The 19,648-nt window shown below is 42.4% G+C and overlaps 1 protein-coding gene across 7 annotated transcripts in view; it reads left to right on the forward strand.

Moving 5' to 3' along the window:
* TENM2 (teneurin transmembrane protein 2) overlaps nt 1-19,648 on the forward strand; it is a gene marked incomplete at its 5' end in the record, with an annotated part of 889,116 nt that overhangs the window by 471,358 nt on the left and 398,110 nt on the right. The gene's annotated exons all lie outside the window — the stretch shown is intronic.

Consider the following 19,648-nt stretch of genomic DNA (forward strand, 5'->3'; position numbering starts at 1 on the left):
GGGTCATTCTTTTGAAAAGGCCCTTGTTCAGAAACAAAGAATCACTACTCCCCCCTTCTCCTCTGGCAAATCAGCCCTCTGCTGTAACAAACAGCATGGAGCAAGTGTTCTGATGTCTTAGGATCTACTCACAACGTGTGGGCTAAGAAACCAACACATTACAACTGAGTAGTAAGTAGCATGCCACCTAATTTGGCAAAAGCACCTGCAAGGGCCAGACCAGACCCAGGAGTGTACGCAGGAGCAGGTGGCACTGACTGACGTGGGGTACCCAGCAGGGAAGAGCATGAGTAAGATGGGCTCTTGGGAAGCAGTATTCCAGGAGATTGCAGACGGTGTGCTTCTGCCTAGGGCCGGCCCGCCTTCAAAGTGAAACTTCCCCTGGAAAACTAAATAAGGGAAAGAAAAGCCAAACAGAACAAATTCCCATTTAGTCAGCTTTTACTGTCCTCGGAGGCTCTGTGTTTATGCTAGATCTTAATTATGCTGCTTGTCAAAGACACACGAAACTCCACTGTGGTTGAGGGAGCTATTTTATCTTTTTATCTTTACAGTCAGAAAAGGACTTAAGTATGCTGAACCCTACCCTTGATGAACTTCAGACCGGAAATAAAAGATGACTTCTCTCTCTCCCTCCCAAAAGTCCCCACCTCTGCCACTGCCATCCATGAACATCTAATTGGGGGGTAGTGTTGGAATTTGGGGGAGAGTTGCAGAGGACTTTGGGAATGTTATGAGTAGGTAGGGCCTGGGTGACCTGAGAGGAAACCATGAGGTTCATGGGCCCTCATGCCCACCCCACCCCCATTCAATCCATGTGAGTAAATCGCAGCCCAAAACATCTGCCCTTCTGGCCTCCCTCTGCAGTGATCAGTGCCCACCAGGGTAAGAGTGGGAGTACTCCCTGGGCATACTCAAGGCAATTGGGGTGAAGGGGTGCTTGAGTTTTTATATGCACAGAAATGTACTTTTAAATGGCTTTGAGTCACTCAATAAGGAAGTTATTCCCCTTTCAAGTCTTTTAATCTTTCAGATGAAATCAAGGAGAATGTCATTGGTTTTCTGTGATCTTGCTTTCGTCTCATTGTACCTATTTTTATCTTCCTATTTATGGCAGTTGCTGCTTGTTTAACCTTTCTTGTGGTGATGTAGACCTTTTTCTTCAACGAGAGCATTTAGTTAGGAAAAACGTAGATTCACTTAAAGAACAGTTGGAAAGCAAAGGGGAGGAAGTGACAAAGCAAAGGGAGGAGGGCCCTGGGAGGACTTTGAGCAAAGCCTATTTACAAGGCCCAATGTTATGTGTTACATTTTGCTCAAATTAGCCTGTGAGCTGATATGTGATGTCTATGCAGACCTCTTCCAAGACAAGCGTGTGTTCAGGGAGTCTTGAAATCTGTGTCCTGTCCTTAACTACTGAGTGACAAGTAAGTCTGACGACACATCCAGTCTCCTAAGGGCAGGATCAAGGGGAAGATGTTTTGGGGGGTGCATTTCCATCCCTCGCCCATGGGAGATCATGGCCCGTAGAGTTTCATTAATCTACAAATCCAGTGCTTTGAGGGGTGTCTACTCACAGGAGATTTGGGCTTGGTTATTCTTCTCCAACATTCATTATCTGGGTGCCCTTTTGCCCCCAGAGATCCTGATGCATTGGGTCAGGGGTGCATTCTAAAAACTGTTCCAGATCCCAACTGAAATCTGCTTGGATATACTCTGGTCAGGTCAGCACTCAGCATGGTTGCACATTGAAAGGAGAAAATGTATGTGGCTGAACATCGGACCCATACGTCTAACATTGTAGAGAGCCAGAAACTATAACAACCAAATGCTTGTAAAAAGAAACATCACAAAATTCCACTCCATGCAGCCCCACATTACTCAGCAGCCTCTTGCTCACCCCACCCCTTTCACCTCTCTTGACCTCAGGAACTTATCTGGAAAATTGGGATGATACTCTTTACCTCTATGAGGATAGCATGCCTGGCTGGACAGTCCATCAAGGTCCCTTTTACCTGCATAATGAGTGTGTGTTTCTGTGTCCAAAATAATCCCTTAAAAACTTGCTCTTCCATGGGCCTCCCTGGTGGCACAAGGGGTTAAGACGCAACCTATGAAGCTATCCGCAGCCACGGCAGCACAAGTTCAATTCCTGGCCAGGAGGATACCCACATGGCGCAGCAGACCTCTCCTGTCTCGCCCACTGCTCCCCTCAGCAGTGTATTTCTGTCACTCTGCATGTTCTGTTCCCCACTCTGTCTCTGGTGAATCTTCTCACCCCCTGCACCTCTGGCCTGTACCCCAGTTCTTGTGTGCATAAATAAATAAATAAATCTTTTGGGGGAAAAAAAAAAACTTGCTCTTCCAGAATGCCGCTGATGTCATATAAGAATCTTTCCAGCGCCTGTTCACTGCAAGTCGAGTCATATTGTCTTTTCCCATCTGAGCAGCTCCATGCGTCCCTCAGCTAGGAGCTTGCCAGCTCTTCTTTTCACAGAACCTGACGAAGCTGTTTACTGGAGCTCGCTGAGGAAACCAGCGGGCTTTGTCATGGAACACCCAAGTCCAGAACGTGCTCTGATTCATTTCTAATCACTGACATTATCCAGGTGACTTGCTCGAGCCTGGCTTACACAGAGCTCCCTTTCAGCAGAGACATTTCCTAGCTCGCATGCTCCTGCCATACCCAAAGCCTTGTGAAAATATTTTCAACAGTTAACAAGCAGAGCCTGCAGTTATAATATGCTCATTAGGCCACATGTTCGTTTTCAAGTCTTGCAGCACACATAATCTGCTACTTGATTTCCACTGAATGTCAGTCCTGCCGGGCGGCAGCAGAGAACTGCCGGCAGCCCCAGGGGTTTTGCCAGGGCTGCTGTCTTATGTGTGTTTTCCAGGGCTGTGTGGCTATAAACTAACACACCTACCCTATTTGCGTCTCCATCACTCTCTTTCTGGGGGTCCCTTCCATCACTACAGAAGCTTACTTGATCCCCTAGGGAACAGATTCCTGCAGGACTCAAATTAATGTTAGAAGGAAGTATGACAGTTACACCCAGTAGTCCCGGTAGATGAATAAATAGGCTGATGGCTAGACTTTATTAGATCTTCCTTTGTCCTAGACCTTTCCTCTGTGTGTCTCCAAACCACTGCCTTGAAAAACAGTGCTCTAATTTCACATTATCCCTGCTCACATAAAGCCCCTGGTCAACTACATACAGTACTTCATCCTTATTTCTCTATCTTGAAATTTCTGCATCTGCATTTAGGAGAAAATATTCTCTGTCCCCAAGGTCAAAGTGTCCCAGTGCTGAGAATATTTTGGCAATTTCATATCTTGAAGTGATTCTCACTGCTGAAGTAATTTTTTACTATATTTAATTTATTGATTTAAGGTAACGTCTGTTGACATTACTATATGTGACTCAGAGGAACAGTTGTACACCTCCTCAGCTGTGCATCGTTGCACCCCTGTTTATTTCTCAGTGGCTGGCTTTAAAGGACAGTTCTCTATTCCGTAGTCAGTAAGCTTTGCCTGTAATGTCCCCAGCAGGATGTTGGGCCTCGAACATACACTATACATATAAATAATACCTATTTCATTCCTAATAGAGGAATGCCTGTCTTCTAAACAGGTAAATGCAGTGAAACAAGATGAGTGGCATGAATAGAATTATGAACAGATAAATGTGAACCTATGTTGGGTAGAGTCAGGTTTGAAATCAAGAAACAGAGAAGAGATCCAGACATTCAGGTGTTAATGAAGGCAGGTTTGAATCAAATATTGCAGGAAGTATGGGGATTGTCTCTTGAGAGATCATGAATCTGGCTGTTGTGTGAGATTCGTAGGCACGGACAGGTAGAAACAAGGCCTTGGGTACCTTGACCTAGCTTAGAAAGTTGGGTGGGACAAAGGATGAGGATACTTATGTTAGAAAGCAGAGTTGCAGGAAGCAGGAGACCCTCATTATTTAAGACTCTTGAGTCCTTAAATAAGGACTGTGGTCAAGACTGATATCTATTTAACCCATTTCTTCTGATACCTTTCTTGGCTCTTGCACAAATCACTCATGTTAATACTTTCCTTTATGGGGTTATTAGGGGCATTAAATGAGGTGAAGATATAAAGTAATTACCAGACTACTTAGAATTTTGACCATATTCATTGTATGTCCCCAGTTCCTTGAAATGTGTGGACTTCTTAGACAGGAATGAATTGAGCTTTAGACTTGAAAGGTCTATCGTCTTCCTCTGTTCATATGAGAATATTTATTGAGGGATACCCAAATATGCTCCTTACAAGCTTGAGGTAATTAAACCAGTTATTTACCAGATCGTGTACACATTGTGGGAAGTAGCTAATAATTGGCTTCTATATTGCATCTTCTAATCAATTAAATGTGTTCTTCCTGATCTCCATTGGTGTGATCAAGCATTCCTGTTAGTACAAGTGTAGATGCATTTTGGTGTAACTAATGATGTCTGAACAAGTTTCACTCACAACTGTCAACTGTCATTCTTCCACTGTAACAGTAGCAGGTATTTTCTGAGACGCCAATATTAACTTGCATGAGTCCTAGAAATAATGGTATGTTAGCCCTGTATATTCATATAAAACCAAATGAGTGCTTGCAGGAACAGCGACCAACTGCAGACATGTACCAGCGAAGCCTTAAGTACAGACGGAGCTAAATACCTGAGGTAGGAGACATTAGGTAGAGCCTCAAGCATAGACAAGAAAAGTGGCAAATCAGTAATTGCCAAAAATCACTACTTTGATTTTATCAGATTCTCTGCCTCTTCTTACACAGCGAATGTGAACTAACTATGCCCGGGTCAGATCTCTTTCATGTAGTCATCTACATGGGAAAATGGAAAAAACTACAGAATGGCCCCTTCTCCCCAGAATATCTGGTCCTGCACCTAAAATTTCACCAATCGAATATCCTCCAAGAAGGAATGTGACTCTAAGCATATTCAGTCTGTCTACCTTTGCCTTCAAGACTTTCTCTGCCCTTTTGAACAGAAAAAGAGTAGATTTTGAGAGTAGATTTTGCTCAATGGGTGATTTAAAGACTGTCCAGGCATCTTGCTGGAGTGAACCAGAAAGAAAGCGCCTTCTAGGGAGACATAAATGAACCAAAGTCAGATTCCCATTTTCCTCTTTATTTCCAAGAGCAGCTCTGCTCTCTGTGTTAATTCCAGACTATGAATCAGGAAGCAGAGCCCTGTAGGGCCCCTGGGCAACTCCCAGTTTTCTATACCAGAACACAGATCTGATACTTTAGGGTTTGTGAAAGTGATATTATTGTTTAGAATGTCACTGTTCAGGCATAAATGTGTTTGTTTTAGAAGTTAAACCTTATCCTTCCATCTTCGTTTCCTTTGTTTATTAATGTCTGTATTTTTAGGTGCGTATCTCTATGAAGGTCTGATTGACCGATCAAAAAAAAAAAAATTCACCCATTGTAAGAGTACAATTTAATGATTTTTAGTACATTGATACAGTTGTACAATCATCCCCTAAATTCAGTTTTAAAGTGTTTCCATCCTATCATAAAGTTCCTTCATGCCTGCCCAATTTATTTTTAATTAGCATACAAAGCCCCCTCCTAAATTGGCTGATAGATAATATTCTTTTTTTCCCAAAAAACCAAAGAAGCATGTTTTGTAATATCTTACTATAAAATTGTATTGAAATTTATTTTTTAGCTTCTATTATGCTATTATAATTGCTGTGGCATGAAAAGAACTCGAGGGAAGGAAGAACATTTGTCTTTTATAGCTTCTAAGCCTGGTTTGCAGAGATGCTTCATCAAACCAGGATTTGAAGATACAGAGCTTGTGGGTGGTAAGGGGAAGAAGAACTCACGTCTTAGGTCACATGTCTGCTATTGAAATTGTTAAGCCTTCAGTTCCCAGAAAATTGGGACAATAGCAGTAGTAACCTCTGCTGCTGCTGGATATATATGCTGTTATGTTTTTTTCACTGGTGGCATTACCACATTTAAGCCTCAGCCTGGGCGCTCTTCCTTTATAAAAATAAGGAAACTGAGGTAAATAAGGATGAAATGTATTTTGCAAAATCACTCTCCTGTAGGTGGCAAAGCCAGGAATCAAAACCAGGTGTGTGTATCACTCTCCTAGCCCTACCTCAAAGATGGCACTTCAGGGCCTCCCTGGTGGCGTGGGTGGTTGAGCACCGCACTGTGAGCTGTCCACAGCCTCTGCAGGTCGGGTTCGATCCCGGCCGGCTGACGAGAATCCCACATGGTGCAGCAGACCTCTCCTGTCTTGCCCGCTGCTCCCCTCAGCAGTGTATTTCGTCAGTCTGCCTGTTATGCCCCCCCACACTCTATCTCTGGTAAATCCTCTCACCCTCCTGCGCATCTGGCCTGTAACCTGGTTCTTGCATAAATAAATAAATCTTTAAAAAAAAAAAAAAAAAAAAAGATGGCACTTCGTCCCATCACTAGAGAAGTGAACCCAGATCCAGCAATTGAGGAATACCCTGGTTGTTGAAGGTCTGCTTCGGTCACTAGAAATTAAAGGCACATTGTCTTAGGGAAAGTAAACTGACACCCTTCTTAACCCAAAGAAGTTGGGGATAAAACAGGACTTGGATGAGAATTCTTATGGCTGTGGGAGATCTGAGATGTTGTCCTGTGACCTGTGTGATGTCTGAGGCTGAGGGAGAGGATGAGGCTGTGTATGGACAAGCTACAGTTTGACTCATTAGGTGACTGTATCCAGGAATGAACTTCACAGATGTGTGGTAATGGTTGGGAGGCCAACGATTTGGCAGCTTGAATAAACTTGGGAGAGGTCATTATTTTACTTCAAAGTGGAGGGCACCGAGGGGCATTGTTTGACATCCTCTCTCCCTTAGCCAATGCCTCAGTGTACCAGGTGTTGGCCACTTAACACATAAACACTGCCTTTTGTTAGATTATTTTCAGTTATGTGTTTTATCATATATTCTGGTGGTTCTTGATCTTGGCTAAGCACAACAGTCGTGGGAGATACTTAATAAAAGAATAGGTTTCTGGCCCTCGGAGAAATTTCTGACCTAGTGGTACTGAGTAAAGCCCAGATGCCTGTATTTTTATTAAGCTTTCCTGTGGTTCTGGGCGTGAACCACATTTGGGCTTGGCTGCTCTTTAAAGCCCTAATTCCTTGAGGGCATTTTGTTCCCCATATCTAGCCGAGTGGTTGGCACAGAGGAAAGTTCAGTAGCTATTTGTAGAGTAAAGGAGGAAATAGAGAAATATCATAAATTCCTTGAGGTCAGCGATGTGCCTCCTACAATGCTAGTAAGTAATGATCAATAAGGGTTTGCTGATTGGCTAACTTGCACATTTTCATTTTACTTTCCTATACCTTTTCTCAGCTCTGGGGGGAATGGTCACATGTTTGCTTAAAATCTGGTGTTCTGGAAAACCCAGTGCCTCTTTAGTGAGGTGAGGTGGTGGGTGTAGCATCCAGGAGCCAATTTTGAATAGTTTCAGGATTTCACTTACCCTGGCAAGCTAGGAGAAAACCAATTCCCACATTTTGCAAGTTTATTTTGCTGTAGTATAGTGAATAATTGTCCTGAGGGGACTAGATGGCATCAGAGAGTATTAATCTTAGATTTTCATTTCCTGTAAAATAACTTTCCACTTATTACATTCAGTGAGAATACTTTGGGTTTCAGGAAATATGCATATTTTATCACAGACAGCCATAAGTGTGCTCCCAAATGTATCTGAAACTCAGGCATTAAAAGGGCCAGGTGCAGGCGACTGAGGAAGGGAGCAGTTCCCAGACGTTGGGGGGACCCTGCAGAGGCAGGACTGATCACAGGCTCAGTGCAGTCCGCAGCACATCGTTGTCTGATTTGGGGCTCATTGATCTAGGCGCCACTCTAGAAATTTTGTTTTCAGCAGGAAAATTTTCAGCATCAAGGTGGCAGTAATAGTAATAATAATGAATGGACTAGCATGTAACAGGTCTTCTGTGACTATGTCCAGGCATTACACTAAACTCTTTCATATATCACGCTCTTCAATTGCTGTTTTATGCGAACCCAGTGAAGTCATGGAGTGTTACCAATGAGAGCTTCTCAAGTGAGAATGGGCTTCAGAATGAAAAATTTTTACCTCATGGAGGTAAAAAGTAGGTGGGGAGACTGGGTAGCTCCAGACATGTTAGATTCCAGCTGCTCAAACCACATCATAGACACAGACCCTTCTCTTTCTGTTGGCATTTTCTGTGGGGATAAATATGGCCACCAGAACTCCCTTCCTTGTCCTATATAGAACAAGTACAGTAGAAAGGAAGTGTCTGCTCCCACAGCATCATGGAAGTCTGCACGATCAAGTCTGGAAGTTTTGACATTGGCTGTGAAGTTCAGGGATCTGCACAATTACCTTCCATTTTGATAATTTGCTGGAAGGATGCATAGAACTCACTGAAAGCTGTTGTTTCCACAATGTGGCTTATTACAGTGAAATAATACAAACAAAATCAATATGAAAAAAGACCAGAAAAGTTCCAAAAGCAGAGGGACCTGTTGTGTTTCTTCAGTACAGTCACAGACAACACTAACTTACCACTCACTGTACCCAGCAACACCATTTACAACATGCAGGGAGTATCACCAACCAGGGAAGCTCTCCTGAGCCTTGACATCCAATTTTTATTAGAACTCTGTCCCAGAGACATGTTGACACCACAGGGCTGACCTTTAGGTTCTAATCCCTCTGTAGGCCAAGGTGATGCCGTGTGGACCAAAGCCCATTATTAGAAATGGGCTTTCACATTGTTAGAAAGCCCAGTGTGGCCCAAGACCCCAGGAAGACAAGACTCTTCTCAAGTAGATCTTTGAGATCAAGTCTCAGGAACCAGAGGCAAAAGCCTGACCTGCTTTTAGAGAAGGTTCATTCTTTACTGTCCAGTTCCCAACTGTTCTAACAAGAGCCCTGAGATGATAGGCCAATTATTGAACCAATTTCTTTGGCATGGGACTGAAATATACTAGTGGCTAGTCCAAAGCATAGGGCCAATCAGCTCACCCCCTCCATAAACCTAGTGGTTCTCTAGGAAAATAGAACATTGGCCAGGTTGTTTTCAGTGGCAAAAAAAGAGGATGAAAGTCTGTGTTCATTCATAAAAGACTACACAGAATAAAACACAAACCCATTTTGTTTTGATTCAAAGGAATGTCATTAGAAGTCCATGGGAAAATGTACTAAAGGTGACTTCATAAATGCAGTTTTCAAGAAGAGACCAGAGTCTCTCAAATATGACATGTATGACTTAAGAAAGAGACAAAATAATAACAAGTTGATAGAGGCTCTAGATGTAATTGTTCATGCACATTTCCCAGCAGGAATAAGTTGTCTGTCTCATTTCCCTCGAGCAACATGAAAACCTTCTGGAACAGTGGTTCCCAGACTTGTGATGCATTAGAATTATCTGGGGAGCTGTTCCATTCCTAATGGCCAGGTCACACCCCATATCAGTGAAATTAGAATGACTAGGGATGTGATCCAAGCTTCCGTATTTTTTAAATAGCCCTCGGAGATGCCAGCGTGCAGCAGTTTGGAAACGACTGTTGTAGGGTATTAAAACAGCACAGGAGCTACCTGTGCCCTAAACACCAGTTGCTAGCACAACCACATCTACCTGATTCTATGAAGCCCCCAATTGCTAGTTGGAAGAACTGCTGTTAAGAATCAGCAGGTTGTTGTGCAAAACCTAAGTCAGATTTTTGGGTTCAAACCTGGCTTTTATATTTACTAGGTATTGCATCATGAACAAGTGTCTTAGCCTCTGTAAGATTCTGTATTCTCATTAGTAATCTCCATTACATGTCTCTTCCCTGCCTTATATTACTACATTTGTGATAAGAGAGATTGAAACCTTTGGTCATTATCCCCTCGGCTTTATATTGTTTTTTTTCTTTTAATTTATATACTTTCTACATCATCATTTATTCTCCTCTCAAGTGTAATCTCCATAAAATTACCATCACCAAGATACCTGTGAACCATCACCATAGCCTCTTGTGCTCATCCCTCCCATGTTTTGATCCCTCTCTCCACCTCCCCAGCTGAGTGTCTCAGATTTATAGTTTGCTTGCTAGTTTCATCTTTTTTCTTTTCCTGATCCCTTGATTGTTTTCTATATGTTCCTCATATAAGCTAAACCATATACATTTCTTTCCTTCTGAGGTATTTCACTGAGCATAATCCCTTCCAGCAGCATTGTTGCAAACAGCATAAGTTTATCTTTTTTTTTTTTTGATTGCTGAGTAGTACTCCATTGTGTATACACCACATCTTCTTGATCCAGTCATCCATTTCTTGGCATTTGGTTGTTTTCATATTTTAGCTATTGTAAATAGTGCTGCAAAAAACATAGGAGTACACGTTTCCTTTCAAATTAATGTTTTTGTCTCCTTTGGGTAGATCCTTAGGAGTGGAATTGCTGGGTAGTATGGTAGCTTCATTTTTAGTAGTTCGAGGGTCCTACACACAACCCTTCATAGTTGTTGGACCATTTTGTATTCCCACCAGCAGTGTAAAAGAGTTGTTTTTACTCCACATCCTCCCCAGCATTTATTGTTGCCAGATTTTTTACTATGTGCCATTCTCACTGGTGTGAGGTGATATCTCATTGTTTTGATTTGAATTTCCCTGATTATAAGTGATGTTGAACACTTTTTCATATTCATGTTGATGTATTGCTTTTAATATGTCTGTGTAGGATGAAAAAGAATTGTATCCCCATCAATGATGCAAAACTTTGAAGTATTTTGGTCATTAAATATATTCATTCCTTTACATGCAGTCACTTAGCCAAGCAAGATTGTTAAGTATCTATGACATTATTCCCTCAATCCTGAGATGCACTCACATGCAAAATAACTCCCTATTATCTATGAATAAGAGGGGGAAAACCTTGGCCAATTAAACTGTGACACACCATCAGTTCCAAAAGGAATTCCTGTTTCATTAATGTTAAAATGAGCAAGGAAACATGCATCACAGTCAGTGAGGTGTGTCTCCTACAGGATACCAGGTGTTAAGATGCAGAACCGTGCGAGATACCAACTCAGTCATTAGATGCTGGACAGACCAAGATCCACTTATGGTCTCAATCCTCTGTCTCCTGAGAAGAGAGTAGGCCCTAGTTTCATTAGGAGGAAATTCTTTTCCATGCTTCTTTTAGATCATTAAATGTCACACACTGATCACTGTTTCACCTTTGAGAAATGCAGTGACCTGTTTAAATGGTCCCCATTTTAAAATCACTTTTCTTCAAACAGGGCCTGTTATAACTGGCTGTATGTCACCCCAGCCATGGAAGAGAGAGTGAAAATGGCTCTCATTATTTCAGCAGATCACATAAGCCACGGTACAGGAAGGCGGGAGGTGGGAAGTTAGAGGAATTCAGTTCGATGGTCACATGATCTTTCTTCCTCAAACCTCTCCGTTTCACTGAAGATTTTGTGTTATGATCCCAAATGGATCAAAACACAAGTTTGGGGAAAAAATTCTGAATAGAGCCCTTTGCTCGATTCTATATATATACTTACACAGATATGACCCATTTCTCTGTCCTTGCATTAAAGTCTGTTTTCCCAGAAATATGCCTGCTTTCCTATTTTTTTTTAGGTAAGTGGCTAAATACACCCCCAAGTTGGAGGCAAGATGTTTGGAGATATTTGGGGGACAGGTGAACCATCCATGATTCTGACATAGCCCTTTGAAATGCAATCTTTACATTGAGTTTGGGAAGTTATTTTTTGTGGTGTCAGAAAAAAATTTCTAAGAAAAAAGAGAGGCAAAAATAATAGCCACTTCAAGTCCAAATGAGAATCCTACTAAGAGCATCGTGGTGTGCCACGCTGGGGCCCTGGTCTAGCCGACAAAGCTTTTCTTTTGAAAGTAAGCAATTTAGAGAATGAATCTGCTCTGCTGTCTGGTAGCAGGATGGGTGCCAGAGTTAGATCTTTAAGGAAATAATCTTATTAGTCCCTCTTATTAAGGAAGCCTCTGCAGTATGTAGACTTTGAACCTGACTGATAAAAAGTAGGTCTTGTCAAACAGCTCAGAGCTCCTAGTGAAAAGGTTGAACTTTGTTGGTTTAGATCATCCAATCCAAATGCAAACATGTTTCTAAGCTTCTGTTTGCATACTCTGGGAGAAAAAAAGACTTCCTTGTTTTCCCTGACTCGGACATTAATAGCTTTCCTGGGGGGTAGCAGCTCCCAAGGAAATTACCAAATCCATGTGGGAGTGGCCCCCTCCTGGAAAGGCACAAGTTTCCTACATCTCCTAGAACTCCAAGCTTCACATCATCATTGTTTGGGTCCTTCTATTTATTTATCTCATTTTTTTTTCTTCTTCATGGGCCCTGGTCCTCCAGTTTCCCTGTCATTCCATTCTGAGCTGACCCCATCTGGAAGTTATAAAGCTGAAATTTTGACAGCTTTGTCATTTTTAGAGCTGGGAGGGTGGATGTCAAGCTTACAGGATTACTGCTCCCCAGGAATACTTCACTACATAATCAAGCAGAAGGTCAAGAGAGATAGAGAGGAGAAAAAACTTTAATTTAATCAAGAAAAGCTGACTTGTGCCATAAAAAAAAAGCCAAAAACCAACCATGTCCAACTCATGAAAGCGCTTGTTGTTGTGTCCAGATGCAACAATCAGCCCCAGCGAGGGGCCGCACTTGTCACAACAGACAACAAAAAAATCGCTATTAAAGGGAGCGCTCCTTGAAGAACTGGCTTCATTCTTTGCCTCTACCCTGCTATTAAGGGCCTTCTCAAATCAGATTAAGGAAAGGCACTGTAACACATAGCTTGATTAGAGTAATGGAAAGAGAAAAGCAAGCTCTTATCTGGCACCTGCTGCTTTTGCTCCTGAGACGCCTGGCTCCTGGGCACTGGCTGGCATGTAATGCAAGGGGACAGCAGTGCCCAAATTGAGTGAAAGTAAAGAATGAATCTTATATCCAAGGAACAGACTTGAGAAGAGCCTTCCTCCAAAGTTGGACATGATAGGTCCTGCCAAGAGGACCTGGATAAAATTCCCAGACACATAAACTGCTTCCATCCCTTTTAATTCTACAGATCCTATCTGAGACCTACTATGTGTTAAACACTAGCAAGACATCATGGTTCAGTGATGTCTTAGTTTAGTTTAGTAGGAACAAGTGAGCATATATAGATACGAGGGGGTATATGCAATGACAGGGCAATAATAATAGCTTTTTAAAAAATTACTGAGCACTTACTGACAGTCACTCTACCCAGTATCTTGCAAGAAACATGTTGTGAAGGTTAGACTGTCATGCCCTGGGGCGCAAAGGATATGGAAGTGCCCTGAATGGAGGTGCTTGGATTGGTCTTGACGTTTAGAAATTATTTCCAATGATTTAGAGGTAAGGGAACAGAACAAACCCCTTACTACTCAGGGACAACCTGATATATAAAGGCAAAAAGCCTACGATGGGCTCATCCAAGCAGTGTGGGTTTACAGCATAAAGCCAGAGAGGGGAGTCACAGAAGGAGCTGATGATCACAGACTGAACTAAAATTTGATACTTCTAGATGATGGTGCCATGGAGAATTTTTAAGTAAGGGTGATGTTCAGATTTCCATCTCAGAAAGCTCACCACCCAATGGCTCAGAATCACTGCTGTTCCTGTTGTATGGATCACAGTGCAAGTTTTCCCCATGGATCTCCCTTGAAAACCATCTGTCCCCCAAGACCCAGCACTGCCCTGGCAGAGGGGCCCAGGTGGAACGCTCTGGGATCAGGCATCCCAGCATTCTACATGTTGGCTAGAAATGGAAGGAATGAAAATTTTTTATTTTTTCATTGTGGGCTGACAGCTACCTGTAGAACCTTAATGCTTTTGTAACAAATCTAATGCCCTGAGTGTCCCTTTCTCTAAGCAGCACCCCAAGTGCCCCACAAAAGTGCCTGACTGTGGCTATGAAAAAGAGACCTTGCGGTGAATTCCTCATCGCCTTTTCCATCACTTGTGTCTGTGGACATCTGTGTCTCATGTTTTTTTTTTTTTTTTTGTGGGACCCTCGCCAGTGGCTGGGGATCGAACTGGCACCAAAGAGGCTGCAGGCAGCCTCACAACCCAGCGCTCAACCGCTGCGCCACCAGGGGAGGCCTTGTGTCTCGTGTTTACAAGTCACCTCTCTGGGCAGTGTCTAGATCAATGATGTAACTGAGGGACAAGACAAATGAGAAAGGCAGGGGCCAGAGGAGAAGCTCTATGTGTCTTTGAGAGTTTGGTGAGTTATCATCACAGGTCCCTAAGATTCTCCACTGCAGAAAAGCCAGGCCATGGGAGATAGGATAAACCACTGGGCCCCAGAACCAAAAGGTATATTTATTTCTCCCCTCCTTCACCATTTTGCTGCAAGTTAAATTTGCCTTTATGCTTTTGAGAGGCAGCTTCTGGAAATAGGCAGGCCTGCATCCAGTACTGGAAAGTGTCAAGAGTTTCCTGGTGCCCCTCACTGTGGGGCCTACATAAGCACCCCCATGCTGAGGAGGACTGTGTGTGTTCCTGTAAATGGGGATGGGGTAATGGAAGGTTGTGTAAGATGCTGAAACCTGTCCAATAATGAAAGGAAAGAGTTGAAACCTCCCAGCTTTGTGACTTGGAAGGCCTTCAGAGGCTGGAGGACTGTCATATGACAGCTCAGGGTTCAGAAAGAGCATTCACTGGAGAGTCTACCATACCAGTATACAGGCATACATGCTCGCGGGAGTGAGCTCTGGAACCACTCAGCTGTGGTGGAACAAGGATTGGTGTGTTGGAGGATCAGGCAGAACATTGTCTGTTGAAAGCTTGGAGCTTGCTTCTGAGCTTCCAAACAAGCAACATTTTCTCTCTCTCACTCTCCCTACAGTGCAATGGTAAAAAGCAAACTTCCACTGGCAATAAGGCAGGAATTGAGGCCTCCACCTCACTGGCCCAGTGTGCAGCCTGTGCAGTGGCCGTCCCAACCACCCCTCTTCATGCACCCCACCCCACGGTGTCTCAGGCCCAGGGCTCTGCCTTCCTTGGTCATCTCAGGCTAGTGGAGCCTTTATAAATCTTAACCCCATACTGGCTTTCTCAAATGGGAAGGTGATGAATTTTTAAATTCTTGAACCTGTGCTGTAATAATCTCTTCACTGTCCTGCACACTACAATGCAAGGTGGCAAAAGATGTGTTTTTTCTTACAGCTCAAGGAACGTGAAATATTGATAGGGGCTGGGAGTGTGGCTGTGGGATTGGGGTGCAGCTCCAATAAAAGTAGCCATTCTCATCCCAGTTTTTCATTTTCCACCTTTGTCTTCTGATGCTGTGGGCTGGAAGAAGGCCCAAACCCACGATACCCAAGGCTTGTTCAAAGAGAGCTCTTAAAAAGCTGTAGAGTGAAATCTGTCTAAAAAGGTCTTTATCAGTCTCCAGGGACCAATTGCTAATGTAGCTAATACATGTTTGATCTATACAGATGATTTTTCTTTTGTCCCCAAGGGAACCTCTATAAACACTGTGCATTTACATGGTACCAAGCCCAAGTAGCCTGTCGGAAAATAAATAGCATTTTAACACATTCAAGCATCAGTCACCAGGATGAAAAGTCACATGAACCACTTCTCAGTTTTTTATCTAGGCTATAGGATTCATCATAACTTCATTTTTAGAGCATTTCTTTTCCTGGTGATATTTCACATTTAGGCACTGTCTTCTGAAAAGGAAGAGGGACAAAAGCAGACTCTGCTGATTGACATGTCACTCTGTTGAGAGACATGTGGATACCATTAGTATGGTATAAAGATGTAAGTTAGCCACAGAAGATAAACAATTGAATATTTTTCTTAAGTTTTCTTATTTATTCATTGTAATGCACCAGAAATCGTATACATGTACGCCACAAAATGTGGCTATATATAGCTGCTTCTATAGATAGGTTGCACTTCTAAGCTATGATTTCATGGATATTATCAGCTAAATGATATTAAAGAATCTGAAGAAATAAGTAAAAGACTCAAGGGCTGGGTGGGATGGCAGTTGCAGCATTATCAGAGGAGGACTGGATAGGTCAAAAGTACAGAAGGTGGTGGGAAAATTTCCAACATTGAGACATGCTAATGGGGGGAATTCCCATCCTGTTAATCAATGCAGGGCCAGCTCTGCCCTCCCCCTGACCAGTGGTGTGAATGTGTGTCTGCATCCCCCTGCAGAGATGTACACCAAACTGATTCCCTCTGGCTCAATTGGATTTGAATCACAATTGCTGTTGTCTGAAGTCTTGTTTTCTTTGTGGTATTAAGCAGAAAATTGCACATTTACAGTGCAATCTAACATGTCATATCAACTCTTTTCACAATGATGATGTAGAACGGGATACTGCTGGTCACTCAGGAGACACACCTTTCAGAGAGGGAGGCCTTCAAAGGCTCTGCCCTTGATTCCCAAGGAGAGGTTTTATAACTGCCCAATGGTAGAGCTGATCCAGGATGGAAAGATAATGATAGGTGCTGGGTCCTCAGCACATGCCACCAGGCGTGGTGCTTTAAAACTAACCTTCAGGCGAGTGAGGTGAACTAGGCGCTATTATTCTCCCAAGTGTATTTATGAGGAAGCTAAAATTAGAGATATACCTAGCTAAGAGATTCAAATCCAGTTGTGTTTGGTCAAGAGGTTGGACTTTGTTCTCAGCTCAAAATAAGCTGTGAGCACTTTGGAGGAATAGCTATTCCTTCAGCTGTGGTTCAGTATACAGTGGGGATATGGAAATCTGACAGAGCTTTCTTCACAATAGTGCCCAGATGTCAACTTCCTCGATGGCAAGAGAAAATCACAAAATAAGCACACACTGACCACGACTTTTTTCTAGGAATGGCAATGGGTGGGAGGGAAGGGAGATGCTTGGTGTGAGAAGAATTGAAGAAAAAGAAAACAGCAAATCCATATAAATGAGAGGAACGTGTGTTCCGGGCTCTCTTTCCAGTTCTGTAGTGAGCAATAATGATATTAGGAAAACCCCTTATCCTCCATGATTTCTTTGTTCTCACTTATGTTATAAGGGATTTGGACTAACTGGCCCTATAAGTCTCGTTAAAACCATTTGACTCCACATCAGGATAAGTCATTTCTTTTGATTCTTACTTTGAATATAGAATAGCTCAGAAGGAGTTGGCTTGAAGGGAGGGTGGCTGCTAAAACACTGGGGAAAACTTACCGTCACTGGTGACTCACTATAAGAAAGAACAGGACCAGCACATCCTCATAAAGAATGGGTTAGCCAGGAAGGGTTAATGAGGATATCACACTGGAGCAGGGAGAGAGGTTATGATGTAGGGAACTTGAGGCCACTTTCTCCCCATCCTGAACTCTGTTTGGACTTTGTAGTAGAGGTCCCGCTGCCCTTTGACCCAACCATAACTTGGAATGCTGTAGAAATCAGTCAGGTTTTGCAGGCAGTTTCTATGAACATGCCTCTGTGCCTTCTCTCCTTAGAGTTTAACTTCAGGGAATAAGATGACTGCTTTTCTTTTGCTTCATTTAAGAGAGATGTTCAGATAAGGGTTATTTGGTTTCTCAATCTTTTCTGCCATTTTAACTTCTTAAGCTACCAATTTAAAGATAGCTTTAAACACTTGACCTGCCCTTATAGAAACAGGAAGGAGGAGCCCCCAAGCAGTTTTCATGTGTTTTTCTGGAAGCCAAAAGAGTTTGGCAGTTCTCGTGCCAACCAGGTCGTCTTGGTACATGGATCTGAGATTGAGCTTCCACATGGGAGAAATCCCTAGATTTTAAAGACCAGCAAGGTATCTCCACATTATGTGCAAAGAGAAAGTCCTGTGCTGTTGGAAGACTATACTTCCGGCTCCACATGTTGTAAAAGTACAAACAGCTCAGCCAACCCAAATTACCCTTGGAGGATGTATACCTGGAAAGGAAAGAAATGTTGAACTGAAAGCTGTTGATTTAGTCCGTACCATGGAGGGAAAAATAAGGGAAATGTTAACTTAATGAAGCAAAATCATGACTTGTATTAGAAAGCAATTAGCTGTGATCTCAGCAGTGAATAAAGCAGGACCATGTTACAACTTGATTTGGCGGGTGTGTTTCAGAGGGACTCATAATTCTTGTTTCAACTAGAGAAATAGCTTCAGTGAATGATGCAACAGACAGCATTTTTGGTCAGGTGGTTTGACAAGAAGCAAATGATGAAGTTGTTTAAAACTCTAATTGAGAAAAGGATCTTGATGTCCTTGCAGTCCAGCTATTTGCAGGGATCGAGTCACAAGGCGTGTGCACTTCCTAAGCAGTGAAATGTTATAGGACCTATTTCTTTTGAAGATTCATAATTTGGAGAGCCCATGTTTAATATAAGCAGAAGTGTGATTAGTACTTCAAAAAAATTGCATGTTCACAAACCCTGTGTTTGTTTATGTTGAAGAGAATGCAATTATCTACATTGGCTTTTTCATCAGAAAAGAGATCTTTGGACAAACTTGTATTTTCAATGATATTAATAACAGCATATGCATGTTACCATCCAATTAAAACGTGGCCTTTATAGATTTGAAGGTTGAAGTACAGTAAGTCGTCACTTGATGTCAATATGGCCTTGGAAATAGCGAATTTAAGCCAACGGACCTATAGTGAGAGCAGCTCCTTGAGTAAGTCCATTCATTCAACATCTACAGGGACTGTTATTTTCTTCATCAATGTTATAACAAAATGATGTTATCTGAGGATCTGCTATATTGCTTTTCTTGTTGAAAAGAGTTGGAAACTTTCTATCAAAACTCGCAGGTAGTAAAATAGCCTCACAAAAACTGTGGAACCTCATTTATGGAGAACCTTAAAATCACAATTTAAAGCAGTCACTGTCTGAAAAAAAAATGTAAGTTCAGCATGAAATTCAGCACTGGTCCTGCACACACATCATTAAAGCAGAGAGACCAGACTGAATCCAAACCAATTTAGTGGACAGTGAAATAAAAGTCTGGCAGAGAGTTCCACTGCTTTGTCCTTTAGCCTGTGGAGGATGGAAGGAGCATTTAACTAGAAGTGGAGTCCAGCTTGTGCTGGGGGACATGAAATTGAGGGAGTCCCTTAATCTTTCCAGCCTTCCTGTCCTCTTCCATAAGATGATGCATTTGTATTCAAGTCAAGGTACTCAACCTCTGTTCCTTGCACTTTGGGGAAAGGGTGCTGATAAGAGGGAGGAAGATTGAAGGGTGGAACTTGGACCACTTTTTCTCCCATCTCAAGTCCAGCCATCTGGTATGGGGTATCAAAATACTGAAATAGTTTAGTTTATGGTTGAATAAACAGAAATGTGTTCACCTGATTTAAAAAATGTTGGAATCCCCTTTTACAAAACATGTTGTGGTCTTCATCATAATATTTTGCATTGTTATACTCGGTTTTGTATAGATATCTCTGTCATGGGGCAGCTCACCTGAACAAGATTATTGAAGGCAAATGCTAGTGATGACTGCAGCATGTTGCACACAGATTGTTAATAATGATCTGATTGTTCGGGGAGCACTTAGAGATGGGGCTCACGCATCTGTGAGCCAGGAGGTATTAGTTTTGTGCCATTTAACTGATGAC

Source organism: Talpa europaea (assembly GCF_964194135.1).
Source record: "Talpa europaea genome assembly, chromosome: 9".
NCBI lineage: Eukaryota > Metazoa > Chordata > Mammalia > Eulipotyphla > Talpidae > Talpa > Talpa europaea.